Source organism: Sciurus vulgaris, assembly GCF_902686455.1.
Source record: "Sciurus vulgaris genome assembly, chromosome: 11".
In the NCBI taxonomy this organism is placed as follows: domain Eukaryota; kingdom Metazoa; phylum Chordata; class Mammalia; order Rodentia; family Sciuridae; genus Sciurus; species Sciurus vulgaris.
In genome coordinates this window covers 12,414,258-12,434,448 of record NC_136472.1, presented here as the reverse complement: position 1 = coordinate 12,434,448, position 20,191 = coordinate 12,414,258, and the positions used below count along the sequence as shown (strand labels likewise).

At 60.7% G+C, this 20,191-nt stretch overlaps 1 protein-coding gene across 6 annotated transcripts in view; it reads left to right on the top strand.

The window, feature by feature from the left end:
* The window catches only part of DAGLA (diacylglycerol lipase alpha), a 59,003-nt gene that overhangs the window by 13,726 nt on the left and 25,086 nt on the right, over positions 1-20,191 (top strand). Inside the window, exon 2 of one of the 6 annotated variants that reach the window (XM_079105136.1) lies at positions 2,863-2,982. The exons of 3 other annotated variants lie outside the window; for them this stretch is intronic. The gene's annotated coding sequence lies outside the window, so the exon portion shown is untranslated. Of the gene's footprint in view, positions 1-2,862; positions 2,983-11,153; positions 12,298-18,943; positions 20,190-20,191 lie in introns of those variants that run through there. 2 more of the 6 variants (XM_079105137.1, XM_079105140.1) reach the window with 2 other exon arrangements.

The window sequence follows — 20,191 nt, the reverse complement described above, 5'->3', positions numbered from 1 at the left end:
TCCCCGCTGGACTGGGCAGTGGTAGCCTGGACCCGCTGGCTCTCTGTGAGCTTCCCTGTCATTCTGCCCTGTGAGCTCTTTGAGGTTGGGCCTCAGGCTCCTTCTGCTGAGTGTAACCAGCACCTCCTGGTCTGGGAGCTCCCAGGCCTAGGGCCATTCTCCTGACTTGGCCACGGAGCCACACCAGGCTGTGGGCGGGGCGCACTTGCTCCGTCATCCTTACTCATTCTCTTTACCTACGCAGTGGAAGGTAGCCCAACCTGTGCAAGTGTCAGGCTGAAGGGAGTGGAGCAATGAGGGGGTGGCGGGAGAAGGCAAAATGTCCCCTCTGGCAGATCCAGCCACAGCTGCAAAAGGCTGAGATCTAGCTCCCCTGCACCCTCAGGCAGTGGCACCGAGGTGGCCTCCAGAACCAACCGGTCTGTCGGGTTTGTGGGATCTGGCCTGTTTGTTTCTGGATGGCCAGGACCTCCTGCAGTGAGGGATCTTTGTGCCCGTCTCTGCTGGCCTTGCTCTCCTCTTGCCTCCCAGCCAGGGCGTGGGTCCTACCTCCACTCTGCCCTTCTTGGGGTCCAGGGCAGCCTGCAGTGGGTGTGCTGGGCTCAGGCAGAATAGGGGCCTGTGCCTGTGCCTCAGGAATGAGGTGGGGTGTCCATGTCTCCATCCCCTGAGACCCTGAGGTGTCAAGTCCCTGGAAAGCAGCATACCCAGGACCAGTGTGCCAGTCCCAGGCAAGAGCAGACAGGGGCTCCTTCCCTCATGTGCCAGGGATGGGGGCCAGAGGCCTCAAGGGAGCGGGCGTGTGCCCAAGCCTCACCTGGAGGTTCATCCGTGCCGTGACTCTCCCTGCCCCCGCCTGCCAGGCTGCTCGGAGCAGGGATGGGGTGAGGGAGTGGGGTGTTCCTCTCACCCTCTGCGGGAGGGGCCGGACACCCCGCTCGTAGGTGTCAGCGGAACCATCACCAGCGGTGGGCGCCGTGCTGGGATTTCCCTGGCTGACTCACCCTCGGCCTGGCTGTGCCTCAGCCTAGGCAGGAGCTATTTGTGAAGGTGTCTGGGTGGTGACAGCGACTCGCATGGAGTCCCAGAGCAGGATTAGTGGGGGTGGAGGGGCTGCTGCTGGCCCCCCGTGGAGCCCTCAGCCTCCCCCACTGTCCATGGAACATACCACCCCACTTCCCAGAACAGGGTCCCCAGCATGCCAGCCAGCAGGGGCTGCTCCCAGAGAGAGTCCCTGGTGAAATGGCTTCCCTCCCCTGCCCCTGCCAAGAGGCCCTAGAATAGGGAAGCCATTGATTCCCTCCTCAGGGAAGGGGCAACTGATAGACAGGGCCACCAGGCAGGGACTGTGAGAGGCAGGAAATGGGGTCAGCACGGTGACCTAGCTAGGGCCAAGGACCCCTGGTGGAAAGGGGGAACTGGGCTCTTCCCCTAGAAAACCCACGCAGGTCTCTTTGCACCTGGAGCTCGCAGGGGGCCTGGAGCTCATTCTCGGCCCCCCTCCAGCAGGCAGAGGAGGGCGCGGTCAGTGGGACATCAGCAGACCAAGCGGTCGAAGTTGCCAGGTTGTCGTTGTCCCAGTCCTGGTGTGTGGGGGTGGGGGCGCCGAGCAGCCAGACTGAGGAGTGCAGGGCTGTGCGCAGGCCTGAGGGGGTGGTGGCAGCATGCTGCGTGGGGCAAGGGGGGGTGGGATGGGATGTACAGTTCTGGGTGACTGACCCCAGAGTCCCTGCCTTCCTGTCACCAATGGGAGGACGGTCGTCCCGACTTCCTGGTGGAACAGTAGGGCAGGCAGGCTTTGGGGACCAGGCTACCAAGCTGGGGCCCAAGGTGACATTCAGGACCCTGGCATGGCTTGGTCTTATCAGTCCAGCTTCTTAGCCCCTTCCGTGCGCCTGGCCTGGTGAGAAAGTCCGTGGTTTCTGTTGGCAGGGGGCCAGGGACAGGTCCAGGGTCTCTGACAAGCAGGGTGTCTAAACGTCTGCAAGCATGTGCGGCCGTTGGTTTGCTAACTTCCTTTGGGCAAATACAGGGTTTGGGGGCTGGGAAGGTATGTGGGTGGTGGGCCATCCTGCGTAGCCATTTTTAAAAAATATTTTTAGTTGTGGATGAACACAGTAACTTTGTTTATTACTTTTCATGTGGTGCTGAGCCCAAGGCCTCGCACATGCACTGCAAGTGCTCCACCTCTGAGCCCCAGCCCCAGCCCCAGCCCCAGCCCGGCGTAGCCTTTGAGCCCTGCTCCACCTCCATTTGGTCCACTGCTGCGGCTGGAGCGCTGTGGCCAAGGGACTGTGACTCCAAAAGGCACCATCAACAGGCCGGGCGGGGGCGGAATGGCATAGCCTGGCCCCAGCTGCGATGGTCTCCCTGCACCGCCTCAGACCCCTGCTGTGGCTCTCTCAAAGCAAATGTGTCAAGCTGCTTGGGGGAACAGCCCTGTGGTAGGCCAGGTGGTGCTAAGGACAGAGGCCAGCCCTGCACAAGAGCGGGCCAAGGCCCGGAAGCCTGGGCTGCAGGGCAGGGTTCTGGGCTTTGGCCCCTGCCTGCTGTTGTTGGTGTGGCTGGGTCTCCGTGTTCCTGGCCTCGCCTTTCTCCCTCAGCGAATGTGTGTGCTCTCCTCTGTTACTTACCGGGCTCCAGAGAGCAGTGGACGTCCCAGGACCACCTCCTCACTGACCTGGGTAGTCATCCGCCTCTGCACTGAGGAGCAGGGCCTAGCCCATTCTTGGATCCTGCATCCCCCCACCCCCCAGGGATTGATAGGGCGGAAGTGAGCTAAGGGCTAGAAGTTCCTAGGATGGGGCCTTCGGGCAGGTACTTGGGCTCTCAGTAAATAATAGCGGATACTATTGCCCTTAGTACCCAGTGTCTAAGCTGCTGTCACCGTCATTGCGGAGTTGGCTCCCCAGAGTCTGTGAGGCTCCCTGGAAGAGGCAGTGTGCAGCACGTCCTGCCCCCCATCTGCACAAGAATCAGAAGGTCAGACGGGGGCAGCCGAGGGTCAGGGTGGGCAGGAGGGGCCCTGGCACCTCTCCGTGGCCTCTGCAGGCTTGGCTGAGCTGCCGGCTCCCATCTGCAGAGGGGCGGCCCCGCCCTCCTGAGTTGGCTGGGAGGCCTCCGAGCGAGGAGCGCGTGTTCTCCAAACATCTTGCTCGCAGCAGATGGCAGCCACAACTGCCTTTCTCCCTGCAGTTCCGGTGCACTTCCCTTCCCTTGCTCACCCCCTGTTAACTTTGGTTTCTGCTTTTGGAGATGGGAGGCAGCCTGCAAGCCCCGAAGCCTCCTGTGGCTGTGGGTGAAGCTTGGTGAGCACGGCCAGCAGTTTCCAAAGAGCAGAAACCTTGTGCCCCCTGCGCTTTGTCTGGGATGCTCCGTCTTACCCTGGTTCCGGCACACTCGCTGTCTCTGAATCTCTTTGGCCAAATGTGCTGGCAGCATGCAGAGAGCAGCAAGGGAGTTGGGCCGGGGGCCTTGTTCGACATTTCTTGAACAGCTGCTAGGCACCAGGCACTGTGCTGGTGCCAAGGACACAGAGATGCAGCGTGTGCAGCTCTGCCCTCCAGTAGCTCCTCGCCTGCGGGGGGAACCTGGAATGGAGGGGTGCTAATGGGTCTGCCGTCAGCGGGGGTGGCAGGTCCTGGCCGCTTCACAGAGGAGGTGGAACACAGGCTAAGCCAGGGAAGACTGACAAGTTTCGGGGGAGCAAGATTGGAAAAGGCCTTCTGGGCAGAGAAGAGCCTGTGCAAAGGCACGGAGGCATGAAGCATGCTGCCTGTGGAAGGCGCAGCCTGGCCCATGGAGCAGGGGAGAGCGCTGCTTCCTCTGGACCAACAGTGCCTCCTGTGGCTGCTTCAGGGTTGGGGTCAGGCTGAAGCTGAAGCCCCAGATGGCAGCCAGTGGCTTTCTTGGTGGGGCGATTCCTTCCTTCCTTCCTTGGTTTACTGGGAAGGGCCTCGGGCTGACTAGGCAAGCGTGCTACCGCCGACCTACACCTAGCCCTCTGCTGGGGATTTCTCCCCTGGGTTTGGGGTCAGCAGGACCAGCCCCTGCTAGTGGAGTAGACCTGACTGGTCCTTCCCTACTGGCAGGCCCTCCAGCCACAAGACAGCAACGTGGTGTTCGCACTACTCCCCTGGGGGTCAGACAGCTGCAGGTGGACCTGCCCTTGGAGGGGTGGCAATGTACCAGGCCGCTCATCTGTGTTACCCCTGCGCCTGGTGTTCTCACACAGACTCCATACCCTCAGCTGTCATGAAGGCCATTGCACAGTGGCCATCACTGGCCCCAAGGTGCCATGATTTGCTCAAAACCTCCCAGATAGAATGTGACCCAGCAGAGATGCCAAGTCCAAGCCAGCCTGACCGTCCCCAGCATGTCTCCAGCTGGGTTAGTTGCCCTGTCCCCTAGAGAAGGCTCTGAGTGAGCTGGCAAGTGATGTGGGAGTGGCAGTCGGCTCTCAGAGCCCAGCCCTGAGGATCATGCCCTGCCCATTCCTCCCTGTCCCTGCGCTCCACCTCACACTCAGGCCCCTCGGGGGAGTGCAGCTTGGGGAAGGCCAAGCCATTGGTTCTGTTAGCCTCTCCAGTACCGTGGGCCCAGTGCTGGGGCATGAGCAGCTGAGGCAGGCGGGGCCTCCTGCGCACCCACCGTGGACACCGAGGCCTCCATGTTTGCCTTTCCCAGCTCTGTGTTCACTGTGCTGCTCACACCTGCTGACTGTTTGCACAAGGATTTGCCCTCCTGGAAGATGGGTGGGACTGGGCAAGGGTGGCAGGCGGGTGGCCTGCTACTTCTGGGGCCCCGCTTCTCTGCAGTCCCGCATTGCTCGTGAGCGCCAGACTCCCTTCGGTCTCTAATACAGCCCCAACAGCGGCTCGCCTCGCCTCGCCCATGCAGAGCATGTGACCTTGCAGTGCCCTGGCCTGGCATGCCTGGCGTGCTTGAGCAGCAACAGCAGCAACAGCTGGACTGTCGGCTAGGAGCAGGAGAGGCCCCCGGCATGCTGGGCTAAGGCAGTGGCCCCAGAGCGCGGGGGTGAGGGGCGGCATCAATGGGACTTTTGTATGGCCAGGGCAGAGGGACACATGGCCTGAGCCAGGAGCCCCACACAGCCACATCTGATTCCTTTCTTTCCCAGGGCGGCCCGTCTGCAGGCCGTCACCCTTCCTCCTAGCAGGAGAGCTCGCCTTGATTCAACCTTCCCTTCACCCCTGGAACCTGAACTTGAACTTCTCCAGTCACTGGGACTACCCTCCTGAGGGAATGGCCTTCCAGCATCTTCTCCTTGGGCTGACTGAGCTCGTCCCCAGTAGCTTTTTGAGACTGTTGTCCTGTTCCTCTGGATTGGAAAGAACAGTAGATAGCCAGTGGCCAGGTGGATCTGGCATCCCAGGGAAGAGGAAGTCCTTTCTCTCCCATAACTGGGGGCCCGAGGAGGGCTTGCATTGGCCAGGCGGGGCCAGATGCTTCCCTCCCTGCTGTCCTGCCTGTGGCCAGCCCCCTGGAGGGGCCTCAGCCCTGTTAGGAGGGACACTGAGCACTGACTTTGATTTCCACTCTACTTTGTGTGATGGTCTTCAGCAGACCTACTGCTGTGGCCCGTGGTCTCTATGCCACTCAGTACCTGTCATACAAACTATGGGGACAAGCAGTCCGTCATCAAGAGGCTGAACAGCACCCTCCATGGACACAGAGCTCTGTGAACAGAGGGCAGCTAGGAGAACCTCTTCTCTCAGCCTTGGTGACAAGGTGAGCACAGCTGTAGGAGGGGGGTGGGTCACCCCCAGGCTGGCCTGGGGTGAGCCTGGCAACATCTAGGGATGAGGAGGCTGGTGAGGGTAGTCACTGGCTCCTGGCCATAGGGATCTCAGGTGTCCCTGTGGTCCTCGGTTAGCTGGGGGATAGGACAGATATGGCAGAAGGGAATGCTCATCTCCCTGTTTTGGGGAGGGGGGAGGGGAGAGCTGGCCAAGGGTGCCAGCCTAGGCACAGAGTCGGCCAGCCTGGCGTGTTGCAAAGAGCCCGTCCTCAGGCCTTTCTCTCTTCCTGCACCTTCTCTCCGGCAGCAGAAAGTTCCCTACTGTGTACCACTCACACATGCCCTTCCTGGTGAGTGGCCCAAGGGGCTGGTGCTCCTGCAGTCCCCACCTCCAGGTAAAGAAAGGCGATTGGGGTGGCGCTTTACCGACATCACTCATATATTGCTTCTCCCATTTTTCTAAGAATTGGGGCTTAAAGAGGCTGTGACTTGCCTATACCTGTTAAGTGACCAGACCCAGCTACAGCCCACATTTTCCGTCGCCAAGTCCCATGAGTGTCCCATCTATACTTGCAGTCGACAGAAGTGCTAATAAATAATTGCGTTTATATATAATGGATTCCACCTCCATCCCTTTGGCCTTTTCTCTCCAAGGCGCTCTGAACGCGTCCCAGACGTGATCTCATGCATCCTGCTGAGGCCCCAGAAGAGCTGAGAGGAGTCCCTGTGCAGAGAATGGGGAAGGGCTGGCACCACAAGGGCCACAGGGACCTGCTCTAGACGCAGCCTGCCACCTGCCTGTTCCCCCTCAGCCCTCTGTCTTCGGGCGGTGGGCTGCAGGGCATAGGCGGGCCTTCCTGTCTTCCTCATGGGAATTGTGCCAGAGAGAAGCCGGGGTGGGCCGGTGGGCACGGTGGCCTGAGGCTCTGCTGGGCCCGGAGCGTGGCTGAGGCTCTTGTTGCTCTTCGTTGGCCGCTGCTTGTTCTCCTCACGTTCTTAGGAAGCTGGAGGAAGCAGATCTGGGAGGGAGGGGGTGAGGACCCAGAAAATAGGCTCATTCCCAGGGTCTCCCTTGGTTCCCCAGTGGCCAGGGAGACAGTGGCTGCTCCTGTGTCCATTGTGTGGAGAGGAGCCAGGTCAGAGACTCACCCAGGGTCACACGGGAGTCATGGGCCGGTTAGGTTAATGGCTAGTTCTGATGGACTTCACAGCAGGGGACTGTCTCCTTCCTGGGGTGGGTCCAGAACTAAGTGGGCGAGGAAGGCCTAGCAGCCAGCTCCGCCTCCTCCCAGGGGTTCCCTTCCTGAGTCTGAGGCTAAGACCTCAGGAGACAAGGTGTGTCTGGGAACCAGAGGCCGCTGGCCAATCCTTCACCTTCCTCATGAGGACCCCGTCCTTCCCAGGTCCTCCTTGCTCACAGTTGGCGTGGCATCCGCCCCTCAGCCCCATGCTGCAGGCCTTTCCCTGGGAGAGGGCTTCTGTCCCCGAGCGCATCCTGAGAGCACAGCCCTCTCTCCTTCCCTCAGTGTGCTTACCCACACGGACAGCCACCTTTGCTTGCATGCCAATTCCCAGGACCATGGAGGTGGAGGGAGCCAGGTTGCTGCTGCTGGGAAGCCCCAGGCAGCAGGACCTGCCCGCATGTCCCTGCAGACGACACCCACCATAGTCGCCGCCTTCTCAGTAAACTGAAAAGGCCCCACTTCCTCTCTGCCTCGTGCACTGTGCTCCTGGGTGCCAGCATAGTCCCCTCCGTAGCCGTCGCTGCAGGGGCAGGTCAGGGTTGGGTGTTGGACCGCAGTCATCAGGTGACATGGGAAGAGCCCAAGGCTGGCAGTCAGAGCCCCGGGCTCAGCTCTGCTCTGGCTCCTGCACATCAGCCACTTCTGTCCCTTGAGACCGTGCTCAAAAATGGTTCTTCCTTCAGGCAGGAAGGATTTGGTGAGCTTCTGCCACCTGCCAGGCCATTTGCTGGGTGCTGGGGACATAGCAGGAAGAAAACAGGCAATGCCCGTGCCCTGGGGAGCCACACCCTGGTGAAGGGAGCCAAACAGTAAACCCGCGAGCAAAGCATCTGATGAGCGAGTGAAGCGCTGCGAGGAAAGGAGACAGCCCAGGGTGGGGAGGGACGGCTCCCGAGACAGGCGATGAGTCCAGGGAGGGCGCGTTGGAGCAGGGCACTCAATGACAGCAGGGAGCCAGCCAGGCAGAGAGCTGGGGTCCAGTCAAGAGGAAGAGTGAGGGCAGAGGCCTTGACACAGGACATGCTCAGCTTGTCGGAGGGACAGAGGCCAGCACGCGTGGGAAGGAGGTGAGCCAGACCTGTGGGGACAACGGGAGGACGGGCAGAGGCCAGGTCGTGTGGTGCACGCAGCCTGGCATGAGGGAGCGTGCCCAAGCGTGATGGGCACTGGGTGGCTGGAGATGGTGGGCGGAGCCAGGAGGGAAGGATGGGTGATGGGTGGCTGGTTGACGGTGGACAGAGATGGCTGTCCCTTCCCTATCCACTCTGGGCTTTAACTGGCTCTGGGTCCCTTCACGGCTTAGGCCGTCCTGTGTGTGGTCGTATTCGTGGTCAGGATGGGTGACAGGGAGAGTGAGGACCTAACTGTTGAGGAAACTGCCTCAAACCCCAGGCGTGTTATTGGGAATCCTCAGTTGTGGACAGAGCGTGGTGGCCACCCCCAGTGGGTGCCTGCCATACAGATGCCATGGTGTGCCTGTGCACGGCCTCAACCCAGGCCAGGACAGGCAGAACTGACATTTGGGGGAACCTTGCTTTGGGGTGGGAGCAGACAGCCGAGGCCTCTGTCCTCAAGGCACCCCTCCAAGGTCAATGCCCCCTTCGCCTGCACATTGTACAGGCTGGGAAGCTGGGGCCGCCCTTGACAGTGCCTTTCTCATTGCTGCTGTGCCCCATGTCACCATTCCATCTGCTGAATCTCCGTCTGGGCCACGCACATCCCTCCCCCTCACACACGCCTGGCCTGTAGTTCCCAAGTCAGGTCCAGGACCTCGCCCACCATCTGTGCCCCTCAGCCTCCTTTGCTCCCCCCATGCCAGTCTGGGCTTGGCTGCACCCCCTCCTCCTTCTACCTGGGCTTCCGTTGAGCACAGTCCTCCTCGCCTGTCCCCCACTGCCCTCCACCTTGATCTCAAGGCACCCCACCCCTGGCCACTTCCAGCTCTGGTGGGAGCACCTGCCTCCCCCACCCCACGTGAAGATTAGTTAGATTCTCCCTCACCTCTGAACTGCAGGTTCCATGGGTTGGCCCCGCTGTTCCCCAAGCCCCTGGCACACACAGTAGCCTCTCTGATTGTTCCAAGTTTGGATTTAACTTTCGCCATATTGCACCTGTGGCTTGGGGCCACCCTCTGAGCTGTTTCCCTCCTTTTCTTCTCTCTGCCCCTCCCCCAGGCCAGAGCCTGGGACCAAGCCTCACCCCTCTGGGTGCCGGTGTTGTCACATCTGCTAGGTCTAGGGACCGCCTCCTGGCCTCTGCGCCTTCCTGGGTCAGCCAAACCAGGGCCTTGAGGCCTGGGCATGTCTGGATCTTTCGAGAAGGGAGGGTGCACTTGGAAGCAGGCTGCCAAATAAAGAAGGAAGTTGTTGAGGACTTGTTTGAACAACCGCCAGACCTTCTGAGAGGGCCGCTGTGAAAGTAGACTACGTCCCGGGCAGACTTCTGGGAGCACGGCAAGTTTGGAAACCAGGTTGAACCAAGGACCTCGGAGGAACTGTGGGACGAGCAGATGGGGAGGAGGGGCTCGGATGCAGCGGCTCTGGACCTTCACCCACAAGCCTGGCTCCAGGGCAGCCCGAGGCTGCTGTGGGTGGCACAGACGGCAGTAGGGCTCCGGGGACCAGCAGCCTCAGGCACTGTGTCTCTTGGGCCGGCCACTGACTAGCATTGTTAGCACCTTGCCCATGAAGAGGGTAGGAATCCCCGTCACAGGAAGCTCAAGGCGTGGAAGCCAGGGCAGAGCCCGGGTGTCGGAGCCTCCTTGGCCTTGGCCGAGGCCTGCTCGTGGTTTGGGGCCAGCTCTCAGGCCGCATAGATGCTTGGGTCAGGCAGGCGCTGTCTAAAACAGGCAGGGAGGGGCCCCGGGAGGCCTCAGTGCCCACGATTCTAGGTCACCTCCTGCAACATCCAGAGACAGGAGCGGTATTTATAGCCGCCAGCGGCCACCGAGGGCGGAGGAGACAGCACGAGCCGTGACGCAGGCTGACCCCCACCCCCTCCAGAGCCTTCCTGGGATGTGCAGGGAGGGACATGCCTGCTGGGGAAGTGGCTTAGCACGCTGTCACTCTGAGCCCTGGAGGAGACAAGGTGCCACTTTTGGTTTGTCAGGAACCTCCGCCTCTGCCCGTCTGGCTAGGACCTGGCCCGGCTTGCTGGCCCCAGGTGGGCAGCCCATTAGCACTGGGCACCGGCTTTGCTGGGTTCTCCCCGCTGCCAGCTCCTTCCTTGAAAGCCTTGTCCCCTGGAGTTTCTGCAGCTTCATGACTTCTCTCGGGCTGATAGGGTCAGCAGAGAGGCCTCTCTTCCCACTGTGGTAGTTAAGGGGGGCCAAGGGCACCGGCCCCAGGCTGCCAAGCGCCTGTTAGTTCCCTACTGTGTCCTTGCCAAGCGGTAGCAGACTGCCATTCAGGCTGAGGGGCAGCCCCAGCTCTACCTCCTATCACACCAGGGAACAGCAGGGACTGAGGCCACAGGATGGCAGTGTGATAAGACTGGGGACCAGGCTCCTGAAGGCGAGTCTTCAGAAGGACGGTGATGCTGAGCTCTGGAGCTCGCGGCCGAGCAGACCTGGCCCCTGTTCTTACTTGCCCAAGACGGTGGGCTGAGGGTCCTGCCCGGGAAGGGACAGACAGGAGGCTGATGCTTCCCAGGTGCCACACGCCCACTCCCCCCACCCATTTCCAGCCTCATTGCTCAGAGCTTTGGGCCCATCTCCCAGGCCAGGAGAGAAGCAGGGTGGGCACGGCCTCCTTGGGAGCCTGCTGTGTCACAGAGAAGCCGGGCAGGCACACCAGAGACATGCAGAAAGTGGGCCATGGCCTGAATGCTCGGTTCCAGGCTGACCCGCCAGGGCTGGGACTGGGAGCAGCTGGGGACACGTCCCTGAGCAGACCTCAGAGGCCTCATTAGGAGGAACACCTGATCAAGGGGACCAGGAGAGAGGAAGTACCTGGCTGGGCCAGGTGTGCTCAGTGGGGACATGTGAACAGGGGCAGGAGAGTGCCCAGCTGGCAGGGCGAGCGGGACTTGGCGGGAGGGGTGGCGTGGGTGCTCATGGTAGGGCCTGGCGGGCAGGGCTAGGGAGGAGGGCTCTGTGGCTGATGGTTGGGAGTTTTAATTTTATTTAAAGGGTATTTAGGAACCATAATACACTTTTGAGGAGGAGACTGGTTTAATTAAAACCGCGTGTCCATGCTGCTCAAGCTACAAGCCCCTTCCCTGGGCAGAGCCTGCTCTCCACACTATGCAGCTTCTAACTCACTTCCTTCCCACAATAGCCCCCAGGGATGTGTTGTCACCTCGTCCTCATCAGAGGAGCAACAATAGCTGATCCTTCCTGGCAGTGGCTAATCCCCCCATGGTCATTTGAAGTTCTGGCCCAGCCAGCAGTGGAGAGGCACCAGGGCCAACGCCAGGTCCTGCCTGTCCTCCACGCAGCAGTGGGCTCATTCTGTGCCACCCCTTCCTGGAGGCCATAACGTGTACATGGTCTAGCTTTGTCATGCTGAGATAGATGGCAGAGGGAACCACAGGTCAGGACACAAGAGTAAGCCTTGGCCTTGGGTCAGGGGTCAGTTCCTGTGGCCCCTTTTGCCCTTCTGGCTCAAGCGAGGGGAGGAGACACGTGCCCTGGTCCCACCGTCCCAGGCGTCTGCGTGGAGCCGCAAGGCCCTCTCTAAACGTCAAGCAGAGGGCACCTGTGAGCTCCGGGCTGTGGCTTTCAGACATTTTGAAGCAGAGACTGTTCAGTTCTGCCACTGAGCGTGACAAGGAACTCCGACTCGAGACAGCTACACGCTACTCTGAATGCCACGGCTTCCAGGCCTCAGGAGGCCTGCTGTTGTGACCACCCCCCTTTTCGTGCCAGGCTGTCCAGAAACCCACCTCAAAGAGCAGAGATGCCCTCATTGGGCAGGAAAGGAAGGAGCAGAGAGGGGAGGGGACCAGGCCATGGCAGCAGCCACCACCTCCATCTCCACGTCCCACCATGGCAGGGAGAGCTGGCTCTCCCTTCCACACCCAGAGCTCTGCAGCCCTCCCCTGGGCAGGAGCTTGTGTTACCCAGTCACTTGATCCCTGCCTGCTTCTGAGATGGCCAGGGAATGGCTGATGGGAAACCCAATAGCCTGAGGGCCAGTCTGTGCCCTCGATGGCCGTGCGGTCCAGGGAGTGGCCCCTCGGAGGATCCGGTCCACACAGCCTCTCAAGTCCGAGGCTTCCCCCAGCCTCTGAGCAGCATGCACCCAAGCAGGCAGGACCCTGAGGAGCTGCAGCAGGAGGCGGTGGCAGAGGGTATGCTGGCCCCAGCGCTCCCAGAGGGGAGGTGTCAGGCTAGGTGTGCCCACTTAGCAGCTCATTAACAGCCTCGTGGGGCCCCAATCAAGTGGAAGGTGCTAATTCCTCCAGAGGCGACACCAGCACCTGGGACTGACAGTCTCCTCTGGAGGAAGCCCGGGAAGCCAGAGCACTTGGGTGTGGCTGGAGCTGATGAGCTGCCTGCAGGGGCCCTCGGGAAGCTGCTCCCAGCAGAGGGGAGGCAGGAGGTGGGCTGCAGGTGGGATCTGGTGGGGCCTTCGGGCGCCCTGAGCTGGAGCTGGGAAGGGGTCGCGAGGAGAGCCTGGAGCTCAGACACGCAGAACACAGTTTCTGGGGTGCTCTCGAGCCTGTGGCCGTGGGTGGGGGTTCTGTGGCCCCAGCTGTCCCGTGGGGCACTGGCTCACTGGCTTGTGGGTTCGAGAAGGCAGTTCCCAGGAAGCCTCCGTGTGGACCAGCGCGGCTCCTGGGAGGTGGTCCCTGCCCAACAGGGGACTGAGGCGAGGGCGAGGGCCTCGCTGTTTGGGAGGGTCCAACGAGTGAGCCTGGCTCCAGATTAGTGGCTTTTCCTGTGGCCCCTTCTGGCCATCTGGCTCAGGCCAGGGGAGGAGACCGAGGAGTCCTGGGTGAAGAATCGGCAAGCCGCTGCCACACTGCAAGGGGCCGGCGCTGTGAGCTGAGGTGAGCCATTAATAAACCAGAGTGGGCGTGGCCAGCGCTTCTGCCCCGGAGCTTTCTCGGCGTTTACTCTCCGTGACCCCGTGAACTGATCCTTCATCATCTCATTTTGCAGATGAAGAAATGGAGGCTCAGAGAAGTGATGGTCACAGACAAATAGGAGTGGCCAAGCCAAGATTCCACTCCAGGGCTGCCCCACTCCAGCAGGCTGCTGCCTTCCCCCGAGTCTGTGCATTTGAGAGGGAGGGGTCTCGGGGAGCCAAGGGGATCTGAGAAGACGGGGGTAATCCAGAAAGGTCACACCTGCTGTCTGCCTTCCCCAAAGACAGCAGAGGAAGCAGCCCAGTGCACCTGCTGTGCGCAGTGCCCATGACTAACCAGGGCGGCTGGGCTCTCTGGGCTGCTCCAGGTCCCCTCTGCTCAGGGCACTGGAATAGGCATGGGACAAGGGCCTGTTTCTAATTTCAGGAAAACAAATGGTCGCCAAGGCAGAGTTCAGGAACAAACCTGGTCTGGCCAGCATTTGAGAGATCTGCTGCTGGAAAAGCCCTCAGCCTAGGACCAGAGAGCCCGGCCATCCTCCTCCCCTGAGACCCCCAGAGGAGAGGGCAGGGGAGGGCCAGCAGCGGGAGGAGGGCCCAGCCTGGGTGCAAGGCCAGGGTCTTGCTACCCTCCTGGGCACTCCCTCCTCAGCAGTCAGCTGCCCTTCCCGAAAAACCAGCAGGAAACGAAAGGCCCCAATTGATTCCCAGGGAGTTGGCTGGTGTCAGTGGCAAGGCCGGTGGCAGATGGCAAATTCTGCTTATTGTAGAGGACTGGAAAATAATTAGCGTGAGAACGAGAAGCTGGGACTTTGGTGATAAATGGAGCCATGGTGAGGGCTTATGGGGAGGGACTCTGGGGCCTCAAGGCTGGCTATGCGGCTCAGCAAGCTGAGTGGACTTAGATTAGTTAACTTCCCCAGGCCTCAGTTTCCTCATCCAGAAAATGGGGAGAAGAATGGCACTTTGTAGGGGCCTTGAAAGGATTAAAGAAGGAAATCTTTGCGAAACTGCTTGCTACGGTATCCAGCACAGCATACATGTGACAGAGTTTTAAAAAGTAGACATGTAGTTGAATAATTTTTGGATCTATTTCTGGGTCCAGCCAGGTGGCCACAGGCATGGCCCCTAGTAGTTGGGGCTGTTCCAATTCCTGTCTTCCCTGAATGCTGTCCTGGCTGCCAGGTTGCTCTTTTTGGCAGGGGAGGGGTCCTCTGGCCAACACGTGTTGATGCTGCAGAAAGAGCTCAGTGGTGGACCTGGTTTCCCAGCCTGGCGTGGCCCCTCCCTCCCTCAGCACCTCAGTTTCCCATCTGTGACCTGAGCAGCCCACGTCCATGGGGTAATGAAGACCCCTAAGTGGTAAAGGGCGCAGGAAGTGGTTATCCCAGTGGAAAGATGGGGCAGTGCCTGTTAGTCTAAGCCGCAGGTGGCCGGCGGGAGGGGACCGATGGCTGTGGCATCCACCCCTGCCCCGGTAGAACCAGGTGCACTGTCTGGCCCCAGGGCCTGGGCATGTGAGGCCCCATCTCATGCTGAAATCCTGCCCCGGGCGGGCAGGCTCCACTCTGCCTTCTGCTCTGGCACAGCTGACGTGTGAAAAGCAACAGCTTTCAGGCCCCTAACTTGGGCTGCACATACCCGGGCACAGGCTGGTGGCGCACACGGCCCCCAGCCCACACCTGCTCCCTCTCCGTTGCCTCCTTCTCCCTTCCTGTGTGTTTGGAGGCCAGACTTTGGCTGCCCTGTGGGCTGCAGGCCTGGGAAGAGGAGGGGAGGCAGTGCAGCCCGGGGACCTCAGGAACATGTGCCGGAACGAGGAACTCAACCAACAGGCAGAGAGGGTTGGAAGCCAGCTCTGCCCTGTCCTCACAGCGGGCTCTCTGGCAGAGTATTCCCTCTCTGAGTCTCGGTTTCTTCATCTGCAAAGATAGGGCGATGCCCCTAGAGCCCAATGAATCTGGACTGCCATGACACGCGAAGTGTTGTGATGCTCCTGGCACCTCTTCTGTGCATGCCCCTGGGCTCAGTTTTCCTCATCTGCAGAATGGGGCTGATACTCTTTCATGCAATGGTGTCATTGTGAATCTGGAGCCAAAGACCCAGGTTACTCTTTATGGTCCTTGAGACCCTGCCACCCACTCTGTCAGATGACATTTGAACCCAGCTCCTGCACTCAGATGCCTGCAGTTAGTAGAATCCTGCCCTCAGAAGCAGTGTGTATAGTCGGGCATAGTGGCGCGTGCCTGTAATCTCAGGGACTCAGGAGGCTGAGGCAGGAGGATTGCAGGTTTGAGGCCAACCTGAGTAATTTAGCAAGACCCTAAGCAACTTAGAGCCTGTCTCAAAATAAAAGAATAAAAAGGGCTGGAGATATGGCTGGCTCAGGTAAAATGCCCCTGGGTGCAGGTAAAGCCAGGTGGCTGTGGAACTTGGCCTTGTGACCCTGAGCAAGTCACTTCACCTCGTCTGTAAAACACAGTGCCTGCCTCATGGAGTTGTCAGGAGGGTTAGGAGTCTGTCTGTAATGGACTTAGTGGGCCAACACATTGTGGGCGACTCGTAAAGCTTAGAAGAGGAGAAACAGCCGTCCCGGCCCGCTGAGATCTCCCCGGGCTGTCACTGGGACCCACTTGCAGCTGACTAAAGTGGTTCTGGTTACTGGTGTTGATCCCCTCTGCCTGCTCTCTGGTTTGAGCCTCCTGAGCCAGCACGGAGAGGTTAACCCAGCAGCACTGTGCAGCTGCTGGGGTTTCACCAGGAACTTCCTCCTGGCCTGTCAGTGAGAAGGTGGCCCGTGGCTGAGCCTGCGCCAGCAGGGGTGGCACCTCTGAGCACAGCGCTCTGCTCCAGGGGCCACCGTGCGGCCCAGCCTCCCTCTGGAGATGCCCCTCAGCACTGGACAAGCTCTTGCACCAACAGACACATGGAGAACCAGACTGTGGAGGGCAGAGCAGGCCAGGCACTGGCCCTCAGGAGGGTTCGGGCCCCTCGCTGTTGCTGGGCTCATTCACAGGGAATCCCATTGAACGGTTACCCCTTTTACTTTGGCCACCAGGAGATTTGGCATCTGGTGGTGGCTTTCCCTGTGGCAACCACAAGGGCATGCACATCTCCTGCCTGGGCACCGATCCCTCCCCCGCCACCCAGGAGGGCTGAGACTCTTGGTCTTGGGGACTCCGCTCTTGCTCCAGGACTGGAGGCTGGGGTGTGGCTACACTGGGCTCCGTCACCAGCCTCAGCAGGCAGGAGTGACACAAGGGAGCAGCGGAGGGGCTTTGGGCCTGCGGGTCTCCTCTCCTGGCTGCAGCGATGGGAGGGGACTCCACCTGCAGGCTCGTCTCCAGTGAGCACAGGTGCTGTGCCGCTTTCTTAAGAGTTCTGTTATTCCTCAGGAGCAGGAAGGAGAGGGTCGCAGTTTCCACTCCGTGGACGTCATTCTGCTAATGGTTGTGTCACCCAGGAGTTTGACCTGGGCGTGCTGTGAGGAAGGAGGGAGCGGGCTAGCTTGGGACTCGGGGACCATCTGGGCAGCACATGAGCAGGAAGCGCGGGGAGCCTGTGTCCCTCCAAGCCTCGGTTTCCTCCCCATTACGGGGCCGGAGGGACGGTTCTGAGCCCCTGTCAACGCTGTCTTTCCTGCATTCGCTGTGTGCTCCAGGTGGAGACAGGAGTGACCTGTGCCTCCTGCTCCTTGGAAGGTACCAGAGCAGTGTCAGAGCCTCCGTCTCCACATTCTCAAATGGCAGCGACAGTGGAAGAGGTGGCATTTGCTGAACACTTCCCCAGATGGCAGTGCTGTCTCAGTGCCTCCTTCACCTGTGATGCTGAGATGGGTCTTCTGATCCCAGTTTTAGAAGCGAGAGAATGGAACGCAGAGGGCTTAAGTGACTTGTCCAAGATTATGCAGTCAGTAGGTGCCAGCACCAGGACTGGGACACAGCCTGTTTTTAGCGCCTGTGCTCTTAATCACCCCCACCCCCGTGACATGAGAGTGGCGTTGTCACCCTGCATCCTACTTCAGAGACCAAAGGCAGGCAGCCCAGGACTCCAGGACTCAGCCCAGGATGTCAGGCGTTCCCGTGGCCTTCTCCAACCTCCAGCCCATCCCTGGGTGCCTCGTGGGCTGGGGTGTCACATCACCCTGTCTCCTGTGGTCACTGCAGGCAAACAAGGTAGTCCCCTGACACCCACAGTCCCAGCAGAGGGCTGGCCCTGCAGCCTCCTGCCCCGTGAGCACTACCCTGCCAGCCGGGAGCCTGCTGCTGAGGGTAAGGGGCGAGGCCTAGAGCAACGCTAGGCCACAGCAGTGCAGGTGTCCCAGTCAGGTGTCCTGCCTGTGCCTGTGGGACCTGTCACCAGCACCCGCCCCAGACCCCAGCTTCCAGTCACAGATCACATGGCACCAAGTCCCCAGGAGCCCGTAGGTGCCGCTAGTGTTACCGCATCAGGAAGCGTGCGGGGTGTGCCAGACCTGTGCAGAGCCCTTTAGGAATTCTCCCCCTCCGTTCTCACATGCCTCCTGAAGGGCTGTCCCACTTTACAGACGAAGCAACCAAAGCCAGATACTTAAGAGAGGGCAAGGCCGGCAACGGTGGGGGTCCCTGGAGCTGTCAGGGAAGGCGCTGGAGGCAGGAGGGAGGGGCATTTCCCCAGAGGGCTTGGGGTGAGGCTGGGTGGAAGCTGCCAGGGAGGGTTCTGATGGAAGGTGACATCTGGCTGGCCCAGAAAGATGAGCAGCATTTCGCTTGGAGGAAGGATTGGGGCAACCCCTCCAGCGAGGTGTCCGGACAGCAGCAGGCTGTGGGGGCTGTAGCAGTGTGACAGGTGGGGAGAGCCTCCTAGCCACCGGAAGGCAGGCCGTGCGCTGGAGTCTGTAGCTATATCCCTGACCACCGGGGAGTATCTTCCTGCTCAGGGGGTAGGGAAACCTGGATTCAGAGAGGGCAAGGCCTGTGCCCGAGGTCGCACAGCCTGCCAGCCACTGAGGTCCTTAGCCTGTCACCCGAGGGGCTTGGACTTTATCCTGCAGGCCATGGGGAGCCATGGAATGTTTTTAAAGTAGGGGATAGCATGCAGTCTTTAAAAAGAATTTTGCATTTTTAGAAAGAGGAACTCCCAGAATGGCTAATATTTAACCCAGGGGTCTGAATCATCAGAGAGGAAATTGGGCCATGTGGGTGGGGGAGGAAAGAGGCCCTTTAGAGCTGCTGAAGTCATTCCATCCATGTGAGGGGGGCCTCTGGCACCCCATTACTGCCTGCCTGGGTTGGAGACCCAGCCTGCGGCATGGGGTGCCCCCAGCAGTGCCCCTGCTCCTTCCTGCTGGAGGGGGCGCTGTGCCTGTCCCAGAAGCCCCAGAGGTTAGGATAGGAAGGGGTGGCAGCCCCCCACCCCGCCACACTGGGGTTGTTGAAGGCACCAACTGTGCCCCAGGGAAGGAGCGCCAGAGGAGGTGCTTTGTGGTGGCCCCAGACCAGGAAGCAGCCTCTGCCCTCCCCCTCCTGAGACATTTCCTCCCGATGAAATCACATCCCCAGCAGGGGAACAGGCCCCCATTGTGATGGGCCGGGGTCTCAAGAGAAAGGGTGCTTTTCAGGCCCTTCAAAATACCAGTCCCGAGATTTATGAATCTTCACGGAGAGTGCCCCCTTGCGCACAGCCCCCACCCCGGCCAGCCCGTGACCTGCTGCTGACCAGCTGCAGAATCCTCTGGCCCCAGTCAGCCAGGGTTCACACGCACTTCGCCCGCCTCCCCGCCCCGGCTGCAGCCCCATGTGCTTTGGGACTCCCCCCGCCCAGCTAGGGCTCTGCACACCTACCCAGTCCTCCCGCTAGAACCTTAGGAGGTAGGCATGACCAGCGTTTCACAGGTGAGGAAACTGAGGCACCACGAGCAGTTCTCGCGGCTGGCGGGGATCAGAGCCTGCGACAGCTGCTCCTGGGCCTGGTTCCCAGCCGCCATGCCTGGGATGGTGCAGTGGTGGGCTGGCCTGGGGCCAGCTGAAGGGCAGGGCATGGGTGCCTGCCTCTAATGGGGCACCACTCAGGAGCCCTGCCACACGACCTGGGTGGGCTGGTACTAGCCACAGGCTGATCACCCCCTGAGGGGGTACAGAGCCACTGTCCCTATCGTTGGAGTGTCTGGACTGTCCGGAGGCCACCTCTGCAGGGCCTGGCACCAAGCTCTTCTCACTTTCCTGCCTGAGGGATGGGAGGGCACTGCAGGCAGAGCAGCAGCAGCTTGGGGGACTTCCCGGGTAGGTGATGAACTCCTTGGGTTGCTGTGGGCCCAAGGAGTGCCAGTCCTTCTGGGCCCCACCAGGTGAAGGGTGGGCGAGAGGAGGAGTGCCATCCAGGGGTCCACTGGATGACCAGGTTACTGGCAGGGACAGGACAGGTGGCGGGCTGGATAGGCTGACCCTCACCTACCCGCCTCAGGGTGGCAGGGACTAGGGACAGCACTGTCCTCTCCCTCCTCCCACGTGGCTGATGGGAGCCGGACACAGCCCTGGCACCTGTTGGGGCTGTGCTGACCCCACTTCTTGGGTGCATTCCATTCTCCATTCATGCGAGGGGGGCTCAGGATAGCCCCCAACCCGACCCCAGCCTCTCTCTGAGCCAACTACAGACTGGGGAGGGGTGATATCACCAGCTGTTGACGGCTGTGTTCTGCCCCTGCCTGTTGCCCCCCAGGTGCCCGGCTCTGTCTGTCCCATCATTTAAAACCCAAAGCCAGGGCTATCGGATGTGGTCACAGACGTGACTGCAGCCCTAGCCTCCCGCAGACCACAGCCCCCGGCCACCCACTCCTGTAGCGCCCTCATCTGTTCCAGCCTTCTCCCTGCTTCCCAAATCTGTGCTCCACTCCTCCACTCCTCCTCAGGAGTGTGGGATGATGTCACTTCCTGAGGCAGGGAGGAGCAGGCACGACCCGGCAGGCTAGCCCGCCAGCCACCAGCCAGGCTGCTAACTTGCTGGCCAGAGCAGCCCTGGAGCTACTGGAGGAAGGGGCTGCCCCAAGGAGAGGAGGCAGCAGGGCAGTACATGCCAGCTGGCCACCCAGCCCCACACCCACTAGCCCACCCTGAGGGCTGTGCCCATTGGCTGGGGAGGACATGGCTGCAGAGGACATGGCTGCTTTCTTCCCAGGT